This window comes from Somniosus microcephalus, chromosome 15, assembly GCF_052327205.1.
Source record: "Somniosus microcephalus isolate GS21.2 chromosome 15, FLI_Smic_1.0, whole genome shotgun sequence".
In the NCBI taxonomy this organism is placed as follows: domain Eukaryota; kingdom Metazoa; phylum Chordata; class Chondrichthyes; order Squaliformes; family Somniosidae; genus Somniosus; species Somniosus microcephalus.
In genome coordinates this window covers 66,673,861-66,698,306 of record NC_141001.1, presented here as the reverse complement: position 1 = coordinate 66,698,306, position 24,446 = coordinate 66,673,861, and the positions used below count along the sequence as shown (strand labels likewise).

The 24,446-nt window shown below is 44.8% G+C and overlaps 1 protein-coding gene across 11 annotated transcripts in view; it reads left to right on the top strand.

Moving 5' to 3' along the window:
- The window catches only part of stk33 (serine/threonine kinase 33), a 219,042-nt gene that overhangs the window by 32,740 nt on the left and 161,856 nt on the right, over positions 1-24,446 (top strand). Inside the window, exon 3 of one of the 11 annotated variants that reach the window (XM_086007926.1) lies at positions 23,544-23,623. The exons of the other annotated variants lie outside the window; for them this stretch is intronic. The gene's annotated coding sequence lies outside the window, so the exon portion shown is untranslated. The remainder of the gene's footprint in view (positions 1-23,543; positions 23,624-24,446) is intronic. 11 annotated transcript variants of the gene reach the window in all.

Genomic DNA, 24,446 nt, shown 5'->3' with positions numbered 1-24,446 from the left:
ATGCATGCCCTGATTTTTTTATGCCCCTCCCAGGAGATTACATGGCAGGTAGGGGAGTGTCTATATTGTGATGCATAAGACATCACAATTATACGGGACAGGCTAGATGGACTAGTGGGTCTTTTCCTGTCTGTCATTTTTATGTTTGTATGTTTTGTATGAATGTTAGACATTGCTGAAATCAAAGTAAAGAAGATGCACAAAAATAGTAGCCATTCTTGGACCTATAATCTCTGAAATGACTAGTAATAACCTTTAGAAAATGAGATCTTGCTATCTCACTCATAGGGCTGGATTTTCTCAATGGGGAGCTTTTGGAGGCGGGACTCCCACTTCTCGGGTTTTAGTCCCGCCTTCATCGACTTGCGGCCAACCCATGCTGTTTTCTCTTGATTGACCTGGCTAAGGCCGCCCAGCGGGCTTAGCAGGCCAATTAAGGGAAAGCCGGTTACAGGTGACGTCAGCGAGTGACGTTTTATCTGACAAGAGCTTTTGGCAGATGACATGTCGGTGTTTGACAGCTCTGTGAAGCTGTCAAACACTGACAGTCTGTCCTCTAAGTTGAGCCCTTCCACTCAGGCTCACTTGGAGATCTCTCCTGAGCAGAAAGCAGAAGGCTGCAACTTTTGACAGTTCAGCGGCCATTCTGCTTTCTGTGCCGGTGAGATGAGGAACTCCTGAGACCTGAAGGGTTGAAGCCTGCAGGAAGAAGTAAAGGTAAGTAAAACTTATTAAAACACTTTATACTCACCTCACACAATCACCTCTCCACACTTGCACCCATCACTCACCTGCACACCGGACATCTCGACCCCTCTGACCCCCGCAGACCGGCGGCCCGCCTCGCTGACCCTGGCGTGGTTCGGAGCCGTCGGGAAGCCCACACTTTTCAGGGCTGAAAATAGGGATTCTCAAACAAACTGCCTGTTCACAGGCAGTTAATTGGCACTAATCCCCTTCCTGCCTCAGGGAGGCGGCTCCCAGCGTGGGTCGGGTACCCATCTCCTGGGAAGATAGAAACACAGAAAAATAGGAGCATGAGTAGACCATTCGGCCCTTTGAGCCTGCTCCGCCATTCAGTATGATCATGGCTGATCCTCTATCTCAATACCATATTCCCGCTCTCTCCCCATACCCCTTGATGCCTTTTGTGTCTAGAAATCTATCTATCTCTTTAAATATATTCAGTGACTTGGCCTCCAGCCTTCTGTGATAGAGAATTCCACAGGTTCACCACCCTCTGAGTGAAGAAATTTCTCCTCATCTCAGTTCTAAATGTCCCACCCTGTATCCTGAGACTGTGACCCCTCGTCCTAGACCCCCCAGCCAGGGGAAACATCCTCCCTGCATCCAGTCTGTCTAGCCCTGTTAGAATTTTATACGTTTCCATGAGATCCTCTCTCATCCTTCTAAACTCTAGTGAATACAGGCCTAGTTGACCCAATCTCTCCTCATACGACAGTCCTGCCATCCCAGGAATCAGTCTGGTGAACCTTCGCTGCACTCCCTCTATGGCAAGTATATCCTTTCTTAGGTAAGGGGACCAAAACTGCACACAGTACTCCAGGTGTGGTCTCACCAAGGCCCTGTACAACTGTAGTAAAACATCCTTGCTCCTGTACTCAAATTCTCTTGCAATGAAGGCCAACATACCATTTGCCTTCCTAACTGCTTCCTGCACCTGCATGTTTGCTTTCAGTGACTGGTGTTCAAGGACACCCAGGTCCCAATCTATCACCATTTAAATAATACTCTACCTTTCTGTTTTTCTTACCGAAGTGGATAACTTCACTTTTATCCATGTTATACTGCATCTGCCATGTATTTGCCCACTCACTCAACCTGTCTAAATCGCCTTGAAGCCTCTTTGCATCCTCCTCACGACTCACAATCCCACCTAGTTTTGTGTCGTCCACAAACTTGTAAGTATTACATTTGGTTCCCTCATCCAAATCATTGATATATATTGTGAATAGCTGGGGCCCAAGCACTGATCCCTGCGGTACCCCTCTAGTCACCGCCTGCCACCCCGAAAAAGACCCATTTATTCCTACTCTGTTTCCTGTCTGTTAACCAATTGTGAATCCATACCAGTATATTACCCCCAATCCCATGTGCTTTAATTTTGCACACTAACCTCTTATGTGGGACTTTATCAAAGGCCTTCTGAAAATCCAAATACATCACATCCACTGGTTCTCCCTTATCTATGCTACCAGTTACATCCTCAAAAAACTCCAGTAGGTTTGTCAAACACGATTTCCCTTTCATAAATCCATGTTGACTTTGTCTAATCCCGTTGATATTTTCTAAGTGTCTTGTTATCACATCTTTTATAATAGACTCTAGCATTTTCCCTACTACTGATGTTAGGCCAACCGGTCTGTAGTTCCCTGTTTTCTCTCTCGCTCCTTTTTTAAATAGTGGGGTTACATTTGCCACCCTCCAATCTGCAGGAACTGTTCCAAAATTCTATAGATTATGGAAGATGACAACCAACGCATCCACTATTTCCATGGCTACCTCTTTTAGCACTTTGGGATGCAGATTATCAGGCCCTGGGGATTTATCAGCTTTCAGTCCCATTAATTTCTCCAGCACTATTTTTTTACTAATGCTAATTTCCTTTAATTCCTCCTTCTCACTAGACCCTTGGTTCCCTGGCATTTCTGGGAAGTTATTTGTGTCCTCTTCTGTGAAGACCGAACCAAAGTTTTTGTTTAATTGCCCTGCCATTTCCTTGTTCCCCATTATAAATTCTCCCATTTCTGACTGTAAGGAACCTACATTTGTCTTCACTAATCTTTTTCTTTTTACATACTTGTAGAAGCTTTTACAATCCGCTTTTATTTTCCTTGCAAGTTTACTCTCATACTCTATTATTCCCCTCTTAATCAATCTCTTGGCCTATTTTGCTGAACTCTAAACTGCTCCCAGTCCTCAGACTTGCTACTTTTTCTGGCAACTTTATATGACTCCTCTTTGGATCTAATACTATCCTTAATTTCCTTTGTTAGCCATGGTTGGGCCGCTTTTCCTTTTTGTGTTTTTGCGCCAGAAAGGAATGTATAACTGTTGCAATTCATGCATTCGTTTCTTAAATGTTAGCCATTGCCTATCCACCATCATGCCTTTTAATGAAGCTCCCCAATTTATCATAGCCAACTCACTCCTCATACTATCGTAGTTTCCTTTATTTAGATTTAGGACCCTAGTTTCGGATTGGACTTCTTCACTTTCCATCCTAATGAAGAATTCTATCATGTTATGGTCACTCTTCCCTAAAGGACCCCGCACAACAAGATTAGTAATTAACCCCTTCTCATTACACAATACCCAATTTAGGATAGCCTGTTCCCTAGTTGGCTCCTCAACGTACTGGTCTAAAAAACCATCTCGTACACACTCCAGGAATTCATCCTCCACAGTATTATTACTAATTTGGTTTGGCCAGTCTATATGTAGATTAAAATCACCCATGATTACTGTAGTACCCTTGTTACATGCATCTCTAATTTCCTGTTTGATGCCATCCCCTACATTACCACTACTGTTTGGAGGCCTATAGACAACTCCCACCAATGTATTTTGCCCCTTGGTGCTTCTTGGCTCCACCCAGACGGATTCTACATCTTGATTTTCTGAGCCAATATCCTTTCTCGCTATTGCTCTGATTTCATCCTTTACTAACAACGCCACCCCACCTCCTTTTCCTTTTCGCCAGTCTTTCCTAAATATCGAATATCCTTTGATGTTCAGCTCCCAACCTTGGTCACCCTGCAGCTATGTCTCCGTAATCGCAATTATATCATATCCATTTACATCTATTTGTGCTGTTAATTAATCTACCTTATTACGAATGCTTCATGCATTCAGATACAGTGCCTTTAGATTTGTCTTTTTAACATTTTTAGACATCTTAACTTTTTTTGTACTATGGCCCTATCTGTCTTATTACCATTTTTTCTTACCCGGACCCTATTTGTTAGTGCACTCCTTTGTTTGTACGCTCTGTCACTTCCTGACACAATCTGGTTATCCTTACCCCAATCATTTTCCTGCACTGCTTCCTTGTCTTTTCTCTTTAGCATTCTAGATTTCTCTCCACCGGGACCCTCCCCCCACCCCACCCTTATTTAGTTTAAAGTCCTATCTACCTCCTTAGTTATTCGATTCGCTAGAACTCTGGTCCCAGCATGATTCAGGTGTAGTCCGTCCCAACGGAACAGCTCTCTTTTCCCAGTACTGGTGTCAGTGCCCATGAATTGAAACCCATTTCTCCCACACCAGTCTTTGAGCCACGCATTCATCTGCCTGATCCTATTGACCCTATGCCAATTTGCTCGTGGCTCCGGTAATAATCTAGAGATTATGACCTTTTGTGGTTCTGCTTTTTAATTTAGTCCTTAGCTACTCAAACTTCCTCAGCAGAACCTCTTTTTTTTGTCCTACCTATGTCGTTGGTACCTACGTGGACCACGACAACTTGATCCTCCCCCCTCCCACTCCAAATTCTTCTCCAGCCCCGGAGGAGATGTCCTTTACCTTGACACCGGGTAGGCAACATAGCCTTCGGGACTCACGCTCCTGGCTGCAGAGAACAGTGCCTATCCCCCTAACTATACTGTCACCTACTACAACCACCTTCCTTTTTACTCCCCCCATTTGAACAGCTTCCTGTACCACTGTGCCGTGGTCAGTTTGCTCGTCCTCCCCGCAGTCCCTGCACTGGTCCACAAGGGTTGCAAGAACCTCGAATCTATTGGATAAGTGCAGGGACTGAGGCTCCTGGAATACTACCTCCTGGATCCCCATACCTGCCTCACTCGCAGTCACACCCTCCTGTCCTTGACCACATGTCAATTCTAAAGTATTTAATCTAAGGGGTGTGGCTGCCTCCTGGAGCGAAAGGTCCAGGTAACTTTCTCCCTCCCTGATGTCTCGCAATGTCTGCAGCTCGGACTCCAGCTCCTCTACTCGAAGCTGAAGTTCCTCGAGCCGCAGACACTTACTGCAGACGTAGTCGCCCCTGGACAAAAATGTCCACAAGCTCCCACGTATTGCAGCAGCAACACATCTCCTGTTCTCCCATTATTTTATTTGTTTAATTAATTAGTTTAGTATTAATCAAATTATTTACCTCATTTAGTTTATTAAATTAATTAAATTGTTTAGTTTAAAAATTTTTAGTTATATGTTAACTTAAAACTTAGCCCACAGTCATTACCAATCACTTACCTGCCTTACCTGTAACGTCACACTGCAGTTTTCTCTTGTTGATGCAGGTCTGCTGCTGCTTTTATCCCTGCTCTCGGGCCTCGGTCTGCTCCCGCTCAGGCCCGCCGCCGTTCTGCAGGAGAAGTTAAGGAAAGCAAGCACCTCCTTCCCCCACTTCACCGAACTCCCACACTTTCCAAACTCATAGAAACATAGAAGATAGGAGCAGGAGTAGGCCATTCGGCCCATGTTCTGCCATTTAATGAGATCATGGCTGATCATCCAAATTCAGTACCCTATCCCTGCTTTCTCCCCATATCCCTTGATCCCTTTAGCCTTAAGAAATATATCTAACTCCTTCTTGAATATATTTAATAAGTTGGCCTCAACTGCCTTCTGTGGTAGAGAATTCCACAGGTTCACCACTCTCTGGGTGAAGAAATTCCTTCTCATCTCAGTCCTAAATGGCTTACCCCTTATCCTTAGACTGTGACCCCCTGGTTCTGGACTCCCCGCCACCGGGGACATCCTTCCTACATCTAATCTGTCTAGTCCTGTTAGAATTTTATAAGTTTCAATGAGATCCCCTCTCATTCTTCTAAACTCTAGCGAATATAAGCCTAATCGACCCAATCTCTCTTCATGCATCATTCCTGCCATCCCAGGTATCAGTCTGGTGAATCTTTGCTGCACTCCCTCCATGGCAAGAACATCCTTCCTCAGATAAGGTGACCAAAACTGCACACAATACTCAACCCTTGTGGTCTCACCAAGGCCCTGTACAACTGCAGCAAGACATCCTTACTCCTGTACTTGAATCCTCTCGCTATGAAGGCCAACATACCATTTGCCTTCTTAACCGCCTGCTACACCTGCATGCTTACCTTCAGCGACTGGTGCACAAGGACACCCAGGTCTCGTTGCACTTCCCCTTTTCCCAATCTATTGCCGTTCAGATAATAATCTGTCTTCCTGTTTTTGCCACCAAAGTGGATAACCTCGCATTTATCCACATTGGGCAGATGCAGTATAATCACCCAACCTGTCCAAATCATACTGGAGTTTCTCTGCATCCTCCTCGCAGCACACACGCCCATCCAGCTTTGTGTCGTCTGCAAACTTGGAGATATTACATCTAGTTCCCTCGTCTAGATCATTAATATATATTGTGAATAGCTGGGGTCCTAGCACCGATCCCTGCGGTACCCCACTAGTCACTGCCTGCCACTCGGAAAAAGATCCGTTTATTCCAACTCTTTGCTTCCTGTCTGCCAACCAGTTCTCTATCCAAGTCAGTACCTTACCCCCAATCCCATGTGCTTTAACTTTGCAAGCTAATCTCTTATACGGGGCCTTATCGAAAGCCTGCTGAAAGTCCAAATACACCACATCCACTGGTTCTCCCTTATCTATTCTACCAGTTACATCCTCAAAAAATTCCAGTAGCTTAGTCAAGCATTTCCCTTGTTGGCCACAGTTGAGTTACCTTTTTTGTTTTATTTTTATGCCAACTCGCAATTGTTCACTCTGTGCTGCTGCAAGATGGCACGAAGGCGGGATGGGTACCCGCCCCCAGATTCTGCCATTTTCCCGGCAGTCCTGCCTCCTTACCCCCCTCCCCAGGGCTGGCAAAATCGCCCCCATACTGTTCCAGATTCAGACTGCCCCAGACTGACTTGTCCAGAGAGAGATGGATAGACAAAGCTGACCTCCCCCTCAGCTCCTCGTGTTGGAGATTAGTTTATTGATCTGCCAATCAAAGCTAACCCTCTGGATGAGAGAGATCCCCTTTTTGTGTGGAAGCTATGGCAACTACTGTATATTGTCTTTAGCTATGCAACCAGCTTCCACCCCCACACTGGATTTATTAAATGAACATCTTTCTAACAATGAAGGTGGGAATGTGCTCAATGGTATCCATTGTCTCAAAATTGATGAAAATACACACATCTGAGATGGTCGATTGGTCTGGTATTCCAATTAATTTGTTCTAAACATTCCAGATAGCTTGTGTCTCTCTAGAAGTTGACTGTTTGTGAGCCAAAATCTAACTTCACAGTAGCAACGTAACACACATTAAAATTCCTCACAAGCCAAATCAGTAAAAATCTCAATATGCTGCACCAAAATTCCAGTGACCTGATTACAGTCTTTAAGTGTCAATCCTGGCACAGTCTGTCATGTTTAATTTCTCCTGGCTTCATCTCTTTTGGCCGAATGCTACAGCAGTGTGGCCTAGGTAGGGAAATTTTGGTGTTTTTATCCTTGGGTTTGAGTAGCCTTTTAAAAATTTACCATGTGGACAGAGTAGCTCTTGGACTTGCCCAAGGTTTCTCTAGCTAGTCTCTCTGTTTAATTTGGTTTAGGAGGTACTTGTACCCTCTTTTTATCCATCTCTCCGTTTATCTGGGGAGGATATTGGGCTTCACACTATAGGAAGGATTTTGAGGAATTAGCATGAATGCAGCACAGGTTCACGAGGATGCTGCTTGATATGAGGAAATACAAATACAAAGAAAGATTTGAAAAGGTGGGCCTTTATTTGTTACAACAACGCAGATTGCAAGGCAATGTAACAGAAATTGTTACAATTATGAAAAGATGTGACAGGGTAGATAGAAGCAGAATGTTTCCAGTAGTTGAGGGGTCAAGAATGAGGAACCATAGATACAAGATTAAATGTAAGAGATTTAGAACTGGCAGAAGAAACCTCTACATTCAGACTTGTGAGGCTGTGGAATACACTTACAGGGTTAGTGGTTGATGCAGGAACTATGTCAACATTCAAGATTAGCATGTATAGGTGGATGAAGCAAAAGGGATTGAAAGGATATGGGAACAGGGTGGGTAAATGTGATTAGAACTATTTGCTCTCATGGAAAGTAAAGGCCAACATGGACTGGTTGGGACGATTGGCCTGTTTCCATGTTAAAAATACATAGTTGCATGTTTCATTGTGTTGGAGTGCACAGAATGCTTTGTTACTTTAGGAATTTCCAGTGGTTATTTGTTTTATATGGAAAGACATTCTTGGGTAATTTGGTGATGATGCAAGGTATATCAAAATGACTAAATGAGTGTAGTCTCCATTGTATCATATTGCCAGTAAATATAGCAGCCTGTCCCTTGCACGCTTACAAGACATTACAGTACTGTTGTAGGAATGTCTAGTTCCTATCCAAAAGACTGAGGTCCACTCAGGCGATCAAATAAACGAGGTTTAATGAAAACTAACAGAGTTTAACGGATAACTACAGGAGAACATCGAATATAGGTCTAGTCAGTTCGGAGGCTCCACGAGGACTGCTTGGGCGGTCCCGTGGCTAACGTCATGACGTCATCACGTTTTTCCCGCTGGTGGGGGATCGTGTGATGAACGGCGTGATGTCATCACGTTTACCTGCGCTATTAAAGTGATCGCGCTCTGTACATGTAAACAGTGAAAACAAAGATACAGACTCAGGCTGCAGCTAACATATTATTAAAGGGAATTATATACAATTGATCGGAGTCCCTTAGTGGCTCCGCCACATGCGCCCCGCCAGAATTGTCTTTAATAGCAAAAGTAAAACGGCGAGGAGGCCTGACAAGCCTGTCAGATCGACTTCTGTAGCCTTGAAGTGGAAGCTGATGGACGGCGGGCGGTCGCGTTTGATCTGGCACGGCGACTGTGGGCGGTCGGCCACGTTTTGGCGGTTGTGCAATCTCGACTGGGCGGTCAAGGTCCAAGTGAGCCGGCGTCAACCGAAATGTGGTCCAGTTTACCTCCGATATCGACTGAAAAAGTTTTGTCTCCCGGCTCTATCACGTGGAAAGGACCAGAGTAAGGGGGTTTGAGCGGATCCCGATGAGCGTCATGGCGGATAAACACATAGTCGACGTTCTTCAGCTCAGCTGGGACGTGGGAGCTCTGCAAGCCGTGATGTGACATAGGCACTGGAGCGAAACTTCTGGCCGCCTCCTGGTGGCTGATGAGCTGCTGGGATGCGGACCATGGCTCTGTTGGAGTCGGAAGGAAATCCCCTGGTACGCGTAGCGGCTGGCCATATACGAGCTCCGCCGAGGACGATTGAAGATCTTCTTTAGGCGCCGTACGAAGACCCAAAAGGACCCATGGAAGCCTGTCCACCCAGCCCGCGCCTTGAAGGCTGGCTCGCAGTGCGGCTTTGAGCGACCTGTGGAATTGTTCGCACAGGCCGTTCGCCTGTGGATGGTAGGCAGTGGTGCGATGTAGCTTGACGCCGAGCCCCTGAGCCACAGTGTTCCAGAGCTCAGAAGAAAACTGCGGCCCACGATCAGACAAGATATCCGCCGGTACCCCGAAACGGGCGACCCAAGAGGAGATGAATGCCCTGGCGACGTCTGCGGAAGTGGTGAAGGACAAAGGAACCGCCTCCGGCCATCGAGTGGTGCGGTCCACCATTGTAAGAAGATGAGTAAACCCGTGCGAAGGCGGAAGTGGCCCCACCAGGTCCACATGCACATGATCAAACCTACGTTCCGGAACAACGAAAGTGGCCAATGGAGCCTTGATGTGACGCTGCACCTTGGCCTTTTGGCAGACCACGCAGGTGTTGGCCCAGTTGCAAACATCCATGTGCATGCCCTGCCACACGAATTTGGACGACATCAGCCATTGCGAGGCCTTCATGCCAGGGTGCGACAACCCGTGTATGGCGTCAAAAACGTTTCGGCGCCAGGCGACCGGCACGATAGGGCGAGGATCTCCTACGGAGACGTCGCAGAGTAGCGTAGTGCCCACGGCATGGAATTTGACGTCGGCCGCTTGGAGGCTAGAGGGGTTGGTTCTGTAAGATTGGACTTCCGGATCCGAGGCTTGATCCGCAGCCATGAGGGCATAGTCGATGCCGAGCTGGACTGTATGAACGGTCGCGCGGGAGAGGCAATCTGCCACCAGGTTGTCTTTACCGGACACATGCTGAATGTCAGTGGTGAATTCTGAGATAAATATCAACTGACGTTGCTGAGCTGACCATGGTTCGGCGGTCTTGGCCATAGCAAACATTAGTGGCTTATGGTCCACAAAAGCTGTGAACGGACGTCCCTCTAGCAAGAACCGGAAATGGCGGATGGCCAGAAAAAGGGCCAGCAACTCCCGGTCGCACGTGCTGTACTTCCGTTCGTTTCGCCGTAGTTGACGGCTGAAAAACGCCAGCGGTTGCCACGTCCCATGCACCCACTGTTCCTGCACTGCGCCGATGGCGTAGTCTGACACGGCGGTGGTAAGGGCGATGGTGGCACCTGGCAGCAGGTGCGCCAGCATGGTTGCGTTGGCTAAGGCGCCTTTTGTGTCGACGAACGCCCGGTCCATGTCGACCGTCCAGCTAATTGGATCCTTGCCGGACTTGCCCTTGAGGGCCTCGTACAGGGGCTGCATGAGCAGAGCTGCATTAGGGATGAACCAGTGATAAAAATTTACCATCCCGAGGAACTCCTGTAGGGCCTTGACGGTCTGCGGGCGCGGGAACGAAGTAACTGCCTCCACCTTCGTTTGCAGGGGAATTGCGCCATCCGATGTGATGCGATGGCCGAAGAAATCAATCTGCTGCAGGCCGAACTGGTACTTGGCCGGGTTGATGATCAAGCCATGTTGACTGAGGTGGCTAAAGAGGGTGCGCAAATGGCAGATGTGCTCCTCTTTATCAGGGCTGGCAATGAGGATGTCGTCGAGGTAGACGAATAGAAACTTGAGGTCCCGAAGCACGGAGTCTATCAAGCGCTGGAAAGCCTGTGCACCGTTCTTCAATCCAAACGGCATCCGCAGAAATTCAAGCAGGCCGAATGGGGTGATGACTGCAGTTTTTGGGACGTTTTGCGGGTGTACGGGGACCTGGTGGTAGCCACGGACAAGGTCGACTTTTGAAAAAATGGTATTTCCCGCCAAATGGGCAGAGAAATCCTGAATATGAGGGATCGGGTACCGATCAGGAGTAGTGGTGTCGGTAGTCGCCGCAAGGCCGCCATCCGCCGCCAGGTTTTGGAACAATGTGGAGGGGCGAAGACCAGGGACTATTCGACCGGCGAATAATCCCTAGCCGCTCCATCGTGTCGAACTCCGCTTTCGCAGCCGTGAGCTTGCCAGGTTCGAGGCGCCGGGCCCGTGCGTAGACCGGGGAGCCAGTAGTGGTGATGTGATGTTCGACACCATGTTTCGTGGCCGTGGAAGAGAAAGTGGGTCTGGTCAGGTCTGGGAAATCTCCGAGGAGGCGAGTGAAGTCAGCCGGAGGTGGGAACGCACAGGAGACAGTGCGCGACACGGCGTTACCATGGTGGCACGGGATGGAGTGAAAAGTGGCCGCATTGATCAACCGGCGGTGCCGTACATCCACCAGGAGGCCGTTGGCGCACAAAAAATCCGCTCCGACGATGGCCTGAGAGACTTTGGCCGTGATGAAATCCCAGTAAAACCGCTGGCCGCCGAAGCACACCTGGACCCGCCGTCTTCCGAAGGTCCGAATGGCCCCGCCATTAGCTGCCTCGAGGGAGGGGCCGTGCCCCCCGGCTTGTAGATCAAGATTTGACGCGGGTAGGATGCTACACTGCGCCCCGGTGTCGCAGAGGAAACGTCAACCAGATAGGGAGTCGGTGATGAAGAGGCATTTTCCCGAATTACCGATTGCCATCGCAGCCGCGGGGCGCTCGTTATAACCGGTCCTCTTTCGACAGGGTTGCTGCTGTTTTTTTTTGAGCGAAAAGCTGCAGGGAGGGCGGCAGCATCTTGCTTTCGCGCCAAAACGGTCGTGGTAGAAGCACAGCCTCGCAGGTTGAGGGTCTGGAGCAGCGTCTGTGGGGGATGGGCGCCTCGTGGCAGCGCAGTACTGCTGTGGCAGCGCGAAGATCTTGTCCGCCTCGGCAGCCAGCTCTGCGCAGTCTGTGACTTCCAACCTGGCTAGGGCAGCCTGAACTTGCTCCGGTAGCTGGCTGAGGAATAGCTCCCTGAAGAGGAAGCATTCCGGTTCGGAGCCCAGGAGCGTGAGCATTTGGCTCATGAGCTCACACGGCTTGGAGTCCCCGAGGCCGGGCATAGCGAGCAGCCGGCGGGCGCGCTCTGACTTCGTGAGCCCGAAGACCTGTAACAACCGCGCCTTTATCGTTTCATACTTGCGATCTTCTGGTGGATTACCAAGCAGGCTGACGATCCGCGAGGCTGTGGCGCTGTCGAGGGCGGAGACCACGTAATAGTAACGGGTCTGATCCGCAACGATGTTCCTGATTGCGAACTGGGCTTCAGCCTGGATGAACCACGCGGCTGGCTGTTGCTCCCAGAACTGTGGTAGCTTCAAAGCAACGGCGTTCGATTCCATGTTCAGTAACTTCTGCGAAAACCGTTCGCAAAAGTCGGGGTCACCAATGTAGGAATGTCTAGTTCCTATCCAAAAGATTGAGGTCCACTCAGGCGATCAAATAAACGAGGTTTAATGAAAACTAACAAACTACAGGAGAACATCGAATATAGGTCTAGTCAGTTCGGAGGCTCCACGAGGACTGCTTGGGCGGTCCCGTGGCTCACGTCATCACGTTTTTCCCGCCGGTGGGGGATCACGTGATGAACGGCGTGACGTCATCGCGTTTACCCGCGCTATTAAAGTGATCGCGCTCTGTACATGTAAACAGTGAAAACAAAGATACAGACTCAGGCTGTAGCTAACATATCAAAGGGAATTATATACAATTGATCGGAGTCCCTTAGTGGCTCCGCCACACTGTACTATTTAAATTGACCAACGCTTAGGACTATGTTTTCAGCAAATCTATTTTGGTTATAGAGGTTAGGGCTTCCCTCTTACCTAAATTGGTGGCGTTTTCTATGGCCTTGACAATGCGTGAGGGATGCCTGTATGATTGAAAAAAGTAAGATTTTAATCATTCTCCAAATGAGAGCATCTCTTCTGATTCCTCCCAACAATCCCTTGGGCCCTACGGGAGATCTTTGGGTGACTAGAAGCAAGTCATTCTTTGGATATTTTAGGTTAAAAAGAAGTGAATTACTGCACAGATCCTGTGCCTTTACAGAGGGCAAGAGCACTTAATCACATGGGAAGTAAAAAAAATAATGATTCCCCAATCAGGATTCGATGTTCCTACATTGTGAAGGATGCTGTCATTTAAAGCTAGCTAATCTGAGTTTATCCACACTATTTCTTTCCATCATCTAGACTATCCTCCAGAATGTTCACAAAACAAAGAGCAGTGTGAGATATAACTCATTGCGTAGCTTATTTTGTTGTGTGTCTTTCATTTCTTTTTCTTGATGAATAAAATTACATAATGTTTCTTTTTGTTGTTTGCAGTTTACTTGTCTTTGTTTATGTGCCAATGGTCACATTTTGTTTATCTACAAATTGCCATTATCTGCTAGCGAATAAGGAAAAAGGGTGGTACAAGCACTGTAATACTGGTGCTAATGTCACAGCAGTATTGATGTGATTTCATCAATTTCTTGGTAAAATGTGACTGAATCCAAAATTGTTGCATATATGGAATGCCATTGTACATATGTAGTGGCACCCTGATTTTGAGGGAAAATTGGAACATTATTGATTAAAAGAATGCCTGTATGAATGAGGATAGTGGTGTTCAATGTGCTGGTTTTTGCATAAAGTGCTTGGTGATGCAGCATAATATGATGAATTTTCTTTTAACTATTTTTAGAAGAGATGGAGGAGGAGGAGTCTTCACAGTGTGATTTTGCATGTGTTTTCTTGACCTTGGGAATGGTCAAGGCAGCTGAGAGGAAACAGAGCTGCATCTAGCCTGTATTACACCTCATCTTGGCGTTCTTTGTGAACACCAGTAGTTGAAGAAACAAATCCTCTTCCAGCATTCAATTTCCTCGCCATGATAATCGCAAAGTTTACCCAAAAAAGGAAAGGACCATTTCACTACCAGTGATGATGTCATGGGTCTTTTAGATAATGGGATAATGGATCAGCTCAAAAAGGTCTGTTTGCACTTCATTAGTTCAGTTGACTATTCTACAATTTGCAAACCTTTGTGATTAAATCATATATCAGTTTCTGAAAAAAGTGAGAGTTGTTGACTTTGTGGGTTTATCTGGGAATCCTTTTGCTGTTTATGGCAGTTAATAACTATCCTTTGCCTCTCTGTCAAATGATACTTGATTTAAGGGATTCTTCTGGCAGATTATGTCTGACTTCCAAGCAAAGTTTCTAAGTTCTCCGTATATCTTAGAGGGAGTTACTTAACTTAATTAATCACTGTGACCTCCAAGTGTATAATTTACATTGCCAAAACATTTATTGAGATAGAAGGGAACATTTGCAGGATATAGACTGCTTGCGGGTGATGGTGATTTACATCTAATTCATTGTTTCTTAGTCAAGGTTATGCCACTACTAAACAAAGTGCAGCATATATCTGAAATTTCAAAATGATTTAAGCACTGAGGCACAATGGTAACCTACTGCTTTGTTGTAATTTGAGCTATGTTATATGAAAACAAAATAGATTCGCAGAAAAAAAGGAAATGTACTTGAAATATATAGACAGTCAGCTATTTTTCTGTAAGTCTGCAATTCATTATGGACTTTTCAATCTTTGGTTTGAAAGGAACACCATATTAAAGAAGAAAAAGCTTGGCGAGTACTTTCTGCACACAGAATTTCACCATCTCTTTCTCTTTCAGTTACAATATCTTGTACCTATTAGGAGATATCCTCAACTCTTCCTGTATATTTTGTAATGTATGGAAAGCTGCCATTGCAGGTCTCCATTTTCCTTCTGAATTGCTTTACTGATCAGTGCTGGCTAGGTAGGCACTGCTGCATACTCAGCCAGTTGTCTTTTTGTTGTGGCTTTCAATCTCTAGTTATAGTGCCAGCCTGTGGTTAAAATCTCAAGCCACACAGGCATGTTTGTCCTCCCAACCCATGTCGGGCTCAGGAGGGTAGAAACATAGAAGATAGGAGCAGGAGTAGGCCATTCGGCCCCTCGAACCTGTTCCGCCATTTAATGAGATCATGGCTGATCATCCAAATTCAGTACCCTGTCCCTGCTTTCTCCCCATATCCCTTGATCTCTTTAGCCTTAAGAAATATATCTAACTCCTTCTTGAATATATTTAATAACTTGGCCTCAACTGCCTTCTGTGGGAGAGAATTCCACAGGTTCACCACTCTCTGGGTGAAGAAATTCCTCCTCATCTCAGTCCTAAATGGCTTACCCCTTATCCTTAGACTGTGACCCCTGGTTCTGGACTCCCCAGAACATCCTTCCTACATCTAATCTGTCTAGTCCTGTTAGAATTTTATAAGTTTCAATGAGATCCCCTCTCATTCTTCTAAACTCTAGTGAATATAAGCCTAATCGACCCAATCTCTCCTCTTACGTCATTCCTGCCATCCCAGGTGTCAGTCTGGTGAATCTTCGCTGCACTCCCTCCATGGCAAAAACATCCTTCCTCAGATAAGGCGACCAAAACTGCACACAATACTCAAGGTGTGGTCTCACCAAGGCCCTGTACAACTGCAGCAAGACATCCTTGCTTCTGTACTCGAATCCTCTCGCTATGAAGGCCATCATACCATTTGCCTTCTTAACCACCTGCATGCTTACCTTCAGCGACTGGTGCACAAGGACACCCAGGTCTTATTGCACTTCCACTTTTCCCAATCTATTGCCGTTCAGATAATCTGTCTTCCTGTTTTTGCCACCAAAGTGGATAACCTCGCATTTATCCACATTATACTGCATCTGCCCAATCACCCAACCTGTCCAAATCATACTGCAGTTTCTCTGCATCCTCCTCACAGCACACACGCCCACCCAGCTTTGTGTCGTCTGCAAACTTGGAGATATTACATCTAGTTCCCTCGTCTAGATCATTAATATATATTGTGAATAGCTGGGGTCCGAGCATCAATCCCTGCGGTACCCCACTAGTCACTGCCTGCCACTCGGAAAAAGAGCCGTTTATTCCAACTCTTTGCTTCCTGTCTGCCAACCAGTTCTCTATCCAAGTCAGTACCTTATCCCCAATCCCATGTGCTTTAACTTTGCACGCCAATCTCTTAGCGAATGCCTTCTGAAAGTCCAAATACCACCACATCCACTGGTTCTCCCTTATCTATTCTACCAGTTACATCCTCAAAAAATTCCAGTAGATTAGTCAAGCATAATTTACCTTTTGTAAATCCATGTTGACTTTATCCGATCCTGTCACTGTTTTCCAAGTGCTCTGCTATTACATCTTTTATAATGGACTCTAGCATTTCCCCCACTACCGATGTCAGGCTTACTGGTCTATAATTCCCCGTTTTCTCTCTACCACCTTTTTTGAATAGTGGGATAATATTAGCTACCCTACAATCTGTGGGAACTGTTCCAGAGTCTACAGAATTTTGGAAGATGACCAGCAATGCATCTACTATTTCTAGGGCCACTTCCTTAAGTACCCTAGGATGTAGATTATCAGGCCCTGGGGATTTATCGGCCTTCAATCCCGTCAATTTCCCTAACACCATTTCCCTACAAATACTGATTTCATTCAATTCCTCCCTCTCATTAGACCCTATGTTCCCTGACATATCTGGGCGGTTATTTGTGTCCTCCTTTGTGAAGACAGAACCAAAGTATGTATTTAATTGGTCTGCCATTTCTTTGTTCCCCATTATAAATTCCCCTGATTCTGACTGCAAGGGACCTATACTTGACTTCACCAATCTTTTTCTCTTCACACATCTATAGAAGCTTTTACAGTCAGTTTTTATGTTCCCTGAAAGCTTACTCTCATATTCTATTTCCCCCCTCTTAATTAATCCCTTTGTCCTCCTTTGCTGAATCCTAAACTGCTCCCAATCCTCAGGTTTGCTGCTTTTTCTGGCCAATTTATATGTAGGAGATATAATTTATTTTTAGAGATGGGAGCGTGATTTCTAAAAGCCTTTCTTTCTTTAAAATCCTCTTCAGTACCATAAAGTCACAGCAATGACAATGTGGTTTAATGTTGTCTTATGGGATGTTGATACGTCGTTCCATTATCTCATTATGCACATTTTTGACATGGTAGTATTTTAGCCAAATCTTTTTCTTGCTGCACTTTTTTGAAAGAGTATTCACCAATAAAGTATAAGGCTTAATCTTGGAGTTTATTATAACATATATTCCCATGTATTCTATAAGTTCTGCATTAGAAATACTTAATTGTTTAAATTGATGGCTGGTCCCCCTGTTGGAGATGCCAACCTTATTCTGTGCCCAAGGTTTAGGGATGTGCTGAGGCATGTAATTAGTTCTTGAAAGAAAGAATGTTTTAATATAGTGCTTTTACTTTTTCAGGATATCCCGAAGCGCTTCACAGCCAATGAATTATTTTCAAGTGTAGTCACTGTTGTTATTTAGGCAAATGCGACAGCCAATTTGTGCATAGCAAGGTCCCACAAACAACAATGAGATGAATGAGCAGTTAATCTGCTTTTAATCGTATTGGTTGAGCATTAAATTGTCAGATGCAGCCATAAATGTTGGCTGGGATACTGGAGAACTCCTCAGCTCTACAAATAGTGTCATGGGCTCTTTTACGTTCACCCTAACAGGCAGAGGATCTTGGTTTAACGTCTCATCCAACACTACTGACATTGCAGCATTCCTTCAGTGCTAAAGTGTCAGCCTAGCGTTTGTGCTCAAGTTTCTGGATTGGGGTTTGACCTTCTCAATCAAAACCTGAGCAGATTAAAGTACTCTCTGTAGTTCGTTCACTTTGGCTAAAGATGTAGACAATAATCCAAATTCTTGGTGTTAAGCAAATGACAGGCAGAAATGCTTTCCAAAATCTGAAATAAAAGCACCGCGTCATTTAATTACCGTTGATGGTTATTAGTTTGAATAAGTAGCCACATTAGTTCTGAATTTTTCTTTAAATTAGGGTAATATAAACACTGCATATTTAGAAGATGCATTAAAAGGAAGAGTTGAATACATTTGATATGCAAAACGCCTTTGACTTTTTGTAGTTAGGGTACTTTGAATTTTCAGTACAGAATGTGATTGTTCAAACAGTAAGCAAGCTGTGTTTTGAATTCCAGATTATTTCAGCTGAAGTAAAATGATGCAAATTAGTGCTATTGATGAGGAAAATCTGTACAAAATAAATAAATTGAAGCAATTACTAGCAAGCTTTAGGGCTCTTAGCATTAAAGATACATCATGGTGACAATTATCAATATTGTTGTCCTTCGCAGCTTGATATAATAGTGATTCCTGTGACAACGCTCGCCTAAGTGTAATAGTTTATTACCCTAATGCATTGAAATAAATGTTAATTATGATTGTGATAGTTCATCCATTCTAAACAGAATATTTAGAATGAGAATATTTATGGCTGAGTTCACATTTTGACATGAAATGTGTATTTTTAAGTTAAAGAATAATAAATATTTAATGTGATATGTATTTCATGGTTACTGTCAATGCAGCTTTGTAATTTGCTGACAGATTTTGTTTTTTTACAGCACCGAGTGCAATACCCCATTTATAAGTTGGCCTGTAATTTGCCCAATCTGGGTAAATCCAGGCAGTCTAGTTTCAGTTAGTTAATGCTGGGATTCACGCTCATTACCATGTGCTTCGGAATCACATTTCTGCATCGAGCCGCTGTATTATTTACTACTAATAATTAACAAGAAACTTATCTATAGACACATTTATCCATTATCTTTGAATACTAGGGACTATGCACAAAGCAGAAATGAGTGATGCAATTTACCCATGTATGCTAGAACCTAGGTTGTACCATTTTTTAAATGTTGCCGTTAAGTTCTATCTATGTATGTGTCTTTTCATTCACATTTTTAGTGCCTGATTATTCTCTTGATTTAACAGCAGCAGATTTGCAAAACTACCTGTGACAAGTTTTCAAGTGCGAATGAGGCAGTTTTACATGTACATGTGTGGGGGTTTTTTGGATGGAGGGGGGAGAATTTTTGCTCTTTATCTCTTTCTAGTTACCCTTCTTCACTGTCATCTTTCTGACTTAACCACTACCCTCCTTTAACTAAAGAGCTTCTCTGCATCTGCAATCAATGCTGTGCTCTTGATGGAGTGGGATATTGACTTATGATGATGAATGAGGCTTTGGGTTATTCTTGTTTCAGTACTGAGGCAAAAGTTCAAATTATGTGTAACCTCAGTGCACCAAGAAAGTTTCCATAGTTTAAAAAAGTCCACACAGAACTTTGTAATGCTGGCTCTTAAACTTAATTATATCACATACCATTTGGGGTTCTGTCTTATTCTGGTCTTCAATACCAAGAATCTTAATTTTATAAAAAAGACTTTCAATACTTCCAATGTTTTAATCTGCATTCGAGATTTCTTATTTTTATGTCAAGTTGGGCCACTAGATTTAGTATTAACTAAGCAGTATAGTAGCCTCTGGTGGCAACAAATTTGTTGTGTACAACACTTGCTTTATCCTTGTGTTGCAAAAGAACAAATCTTATGGTCAGACGGAATGTTTTATTGACAATATTGATGACCATATTATTTCCAATTAACGTTCCTGATCTTGCTTATTGTCTGCCTCAGGTTTTTAAAATTGCAAAAATGGTGGTATAGGAACAAAAGCACCCTATTGAGCCTAAGGTATGTTAAATAGGACAAAGCACCAGTTAAACATTTCCTAATGTTCTGAAGTGATGAAGATACTCTTACACCTGACGTTTTGGTGAATAAATCTTGCACACTAGCCCAGAAATCACAAAACACGAGCACAGCAAATTGTTGTTCCAATGCAGCCTTCATGAATGCCGGTGATTACCACCTAAGAGTTTTTGGTCTTTGCAGTGCTGTTGGAGGCAACAAGTACAGACTACAAATTTATCTTTTTTATTCGTTCATGGGATGTGGGCGTCGCTGGCAAGGCCAGCATTTATTGCCCATTTCTAGTTGCCCTCGAGAAGGTGGCAGTGAGCCTCCTTGAACCGCTGCAGTCCGTGTGGTGAATGTACTTCCACAGTGCTGTTAGGGAGGGAGCTCCAGGATTTTGACCCATCGACTATGAAGGTTCGGCGATATACTTCCAAGTCAGGGTGGTGTGTGACTTGGAGGGGAACTTGGAGGTGGTGGTGTTCCCATGCGCCTGCTGCCCATGTCCATCTAGGTAGTGGAGGTCGTGGGTTTGGGAGGTGCTGCCGAAGAAGCCTTGGCGAGTTGCTGCAGTGCATCTTGTAGATGGTACACACTGCAGCCACAGTACGCTGGTGGTGGAGGGAGTGAATGTTTAAGGTGGTGGATAGGGTGCCAATCAAGCGGGCTGCTTTGTCTTGGATGGTGTTGAGCTTCTTGAGTGCTGTTGGAGCTGCACTCATCCAGGCAAGTGGAGAGTATTCCATCACACTCCTTACTTGTGCCTTGTACAGGAAACTTTGTGATACCCGGCACCGACGGGACCGAGCTGTTGCCGTCCCATCAAAACTGCCGGACAAACCAGCGCTAATGTTAAAACATACGGAAGCTTTTGAGCTCCGTATCTAGCAACAAACCCTGTTGCGCAACAGCTTCTAAACAGTCGGCCGTAGCTTGCAAGCGTCTCTGTAGCTAAGCAACAGCTTTAGCTAGACCTTGCAGAGCCTGACTAGTGGAAAAAAAAAGCAACGAAAAGAAAAAAAACTTACTGAACTGACTCCTGAATTTTGCCAGTGGCTCGAGCATTCCAGACAGTTAACCTCCGGATAAACCAAAGTTTCCTGTAGATGGTGGAAAGGCTTTGGGGAGTCAGGAGATGAGGCACTCGCTGCAGAGTATCCAGTCTCTGTCCTGCTCTTGTTGCCACACTATGTGGCTTGTCCAGTTAAGTTTCTGGTCAATGGTGACCCCCAGGATGTTGATGGCGCGGGATTCGGCGATGGTAATGCCGTTGAATGTCAAGGGGTGGTGGTTAGATGCTCGCTGGTTGGAGATGGTCATTGCCTGGCACGTGTGTGGCGCAAATGTTACCTGCCACTTTATCAGCCCAGGCCTGAATGTCGTCCAGGTCTTGCTGCGTGCGGGCACGGACTGCTTCATTATCTGAGGAAGGGAAAGTCTGGTGAATTGTCTTGGCCAGCCTGCAATAAAAATCTAGGAATAACAATATGTTACAAGATTAATGAGGTGCCATACAAGTTGTGATCAACATATGCCAATGTGAAAGATAGCAGTGATAAAGCCATAGCACCACCTTTACTGCCCATCCTTTTTGTCAATGAAGTGGTGCTTGGCATGGTGAGGCCTAAACAGAGCCCAAGGAAATAATGACAAAAACATAAGTGATCTACTTTAAATTATGCTTAAGGCTGATAAATTCTGATTTACCAAAACAGTATTCACAACTTAAGGATCATTTGCAAATAAAATCAAGAATTACTCAGTTGGCAGCAAAGGAATATAGATAAATATTTTGTTGCATCTGTAGAGATATGCTGGTTGAAACAATGGGCCGTATTTTCCGATCGGAGGCTTCCCGCGTGCGGAGGCCTCCGATCTGGAAAAAATCTACACACTTACCTGAGGGCTCCCGCGGTGCATATAGTTCTGATGCTAGGCCTCTCCAACTCCAAGTGCGCAGGGCCTGTGTATCCCAGGGGCGCATGCGGTTCGCAAGCATCCCTGGGATCACGTGGGCCATGGGGAGCCAATCAAAGAAGGAAATCTCCCTTCATACACTTGACAGATAGAACTGTCAAATATATGAATGGAGATCACCCCAAAAACACTAAAACATTAAATACATTTTTAAAAAAAATCACATTTTAAAAATTAGTTGAAATTACAATAAATTTAACATTTTAAAACAAAAAATAAATTTTTTGAAAAACATAATTAAAGTTTTTTACGGGGCTAAAAATAAACTTCCCTTTTTTAAAAAGTATTTAAATGATAAATGGGTGAAAACATTTTTTTTTACAGTTTTTCAACTCTTATCCTGGTAAAAGCAGGCCTTACGTCTGCTTTTACCAGGCGTAGGATTTCTAAGGGTTTTCTGCGGGCGGAGGGTCTCCAGAAAGCGGAACTCTCCACCCGCGGAGGCCCTTCTCCAGGGCAGGCGTCCGATCTGTCAAGAGCATTCTTGACAGATCGGAAATGCTGGTTTTCAGCGCATGCGCTGTGCATGCCTGAAACTGGCATTTCTGATGTCCCTGGGGGTGTGTACACAGCGCGTACACGCCCGTAGGGATCGGAATATCCGGCCCATTATGTGTAAGGTGGAAGGTTTATGATAGCTGATGCTATACAGTGGATTCTCCATACTTTGCATCAAAAGAGATCAAACTTTTGGTGTGGTCACAAGCCCCAGATGTCAGATTTTATTGGATTTTACTTCAGCACATCAATGTAAAACCTCAGTATTCTGAAGTGTTTTGCTTAAACCTGAACCATACAACATTCCATAGCAAAACCAAGCCAAGGGTCGACAGCATATTTGATGACACGCCACACTTTGAACAAACCTTGCTGATGGCAGTTGTAGTATTCATGTGACTCGGGTTCTAAAATAAAAATAGAAAATGCTGGAAATATACAGCAAGTCTGCCAACATCCAATAAGAGAAAATGCCAAGTTAACTTTTGGGTTTAGACCCTTTGTCAAAACTGGATTTCAATTCTGGTTTGATTTTCATCACTGTGAACCTGAACAAGTGACACATAGTGAAATGAAAGCATGTGGACATTTGACAAAGTTAGCTGCCATTGATGAGGTTGGTAGTGGTTGCTTGAGTACTGTGTTCTGTTCTGGATGCTAAGAAACAAGGGAAGAATTTGATTTGATGTTCTGCCATCTTCTGAAGTGACTGAGGAAAATATGTGAATGTGACTTTTGCAGTGTGTCTGTTGTCCACCATCAATATGTATGACTATTTGTAGGCATAGCATAAGGTGCAACAAAAAGCTTTCACTTGCATCATTAAGATTCTGCATTAATGCCAGACAAATAACAGGCTTGGGTAGATTTACAATATATTTCATTCAGCACCTTCATCTGTCATTCCCAATAACCTGGAATCTCTAAAGCTAACAAACATTGCATATATCAAATGGAGAGGGATTTACTACCAGTGAACTTTTGCCTGCTTTTATAATGGAAAACTACCTGAACAATACAAGCGGGGTTATCGCACCTGAACAGATACAGTAGAAGACTTTTTCCTCTTGCTGCAACAAGATAACAACAACTGGTTTGATAAAAGTGCACAGAGGGATAGTTCCATAGCTTACACGTATTATTAGAAAATGCATTTCCATCTGTTTAGTAACATAATAGTAACATAATACAGATTAAACTTTCTTCCATCTCTCCGTAATTTATAGGTACCACCATATTAAAATCTGACTTTATGGGATAATAACTGATGTAAGAAAAGGAGTCTTACACATCAAGTAACTTTAAGGTAAGCTTTAAGCAACTTACAAACACACTATATACAAGAGAGGTCTTTACCATGCCTCTGGTAGAAGCCTCTTACAATACTGAACAGTCCAGTATTTATACCAGTCCAACAGGAAGTGACATATGACAGGAAGTGAGGTATGTACACAGTTCATAGTTCACAGGAAGTGATGACATAACTTCCCGGAAGTTATTATTATTATCACATTCTTCCCTCCTGCAGGATTAGGAGGCTGTGGTCTACCTTTTGTTCCGCAGCCGCCGAACGAGGAAGAGTCGCACCCGTTTGGGTTCCCGTCGTAGAGGGTCGCTGGTCCGCTTACATGCGGTTGGCCATTGGTCAGAGTCTGTGTGGCCTGGATTACCCTGTGAAGGGTCGGGGAGATCATGGCTCCGTGTACGAGCCCCAATAGGTTCAAAGTCGGACTGCCTCTGTTCAGAGGGAGGTGCAGAGCTGGTCTGTGGTGGATCAGTACTTTCATGCGCGGTACTGGGAGGGTCGCAACTTTGAGTACGGGGTTCTACCGGCACCAAGCTAGTTGGTGTCCGATCAGGATCCTGGAGAGGGGTACCCGATAGGTCCCAAGAGTTTCCTGGTGAAATGCCATCACCCGATGTCCCACTAGGTCCTGGTGGGCAGGGAGCCAGATCCCGTAATGATACGGTAGATTCTCGGCCGTCGGAATATCGTATGTTTGCATAGGTGGGGTTGGCATCGGTTAGTTCGACCTCGTCTACAAGAGGGTCATTTTTAGACGTCCGAACGTATCTTTGGAGTAATACAGGTCCAGGAGTAGTTAGCCATGATGGGAGTGATGTCCTAT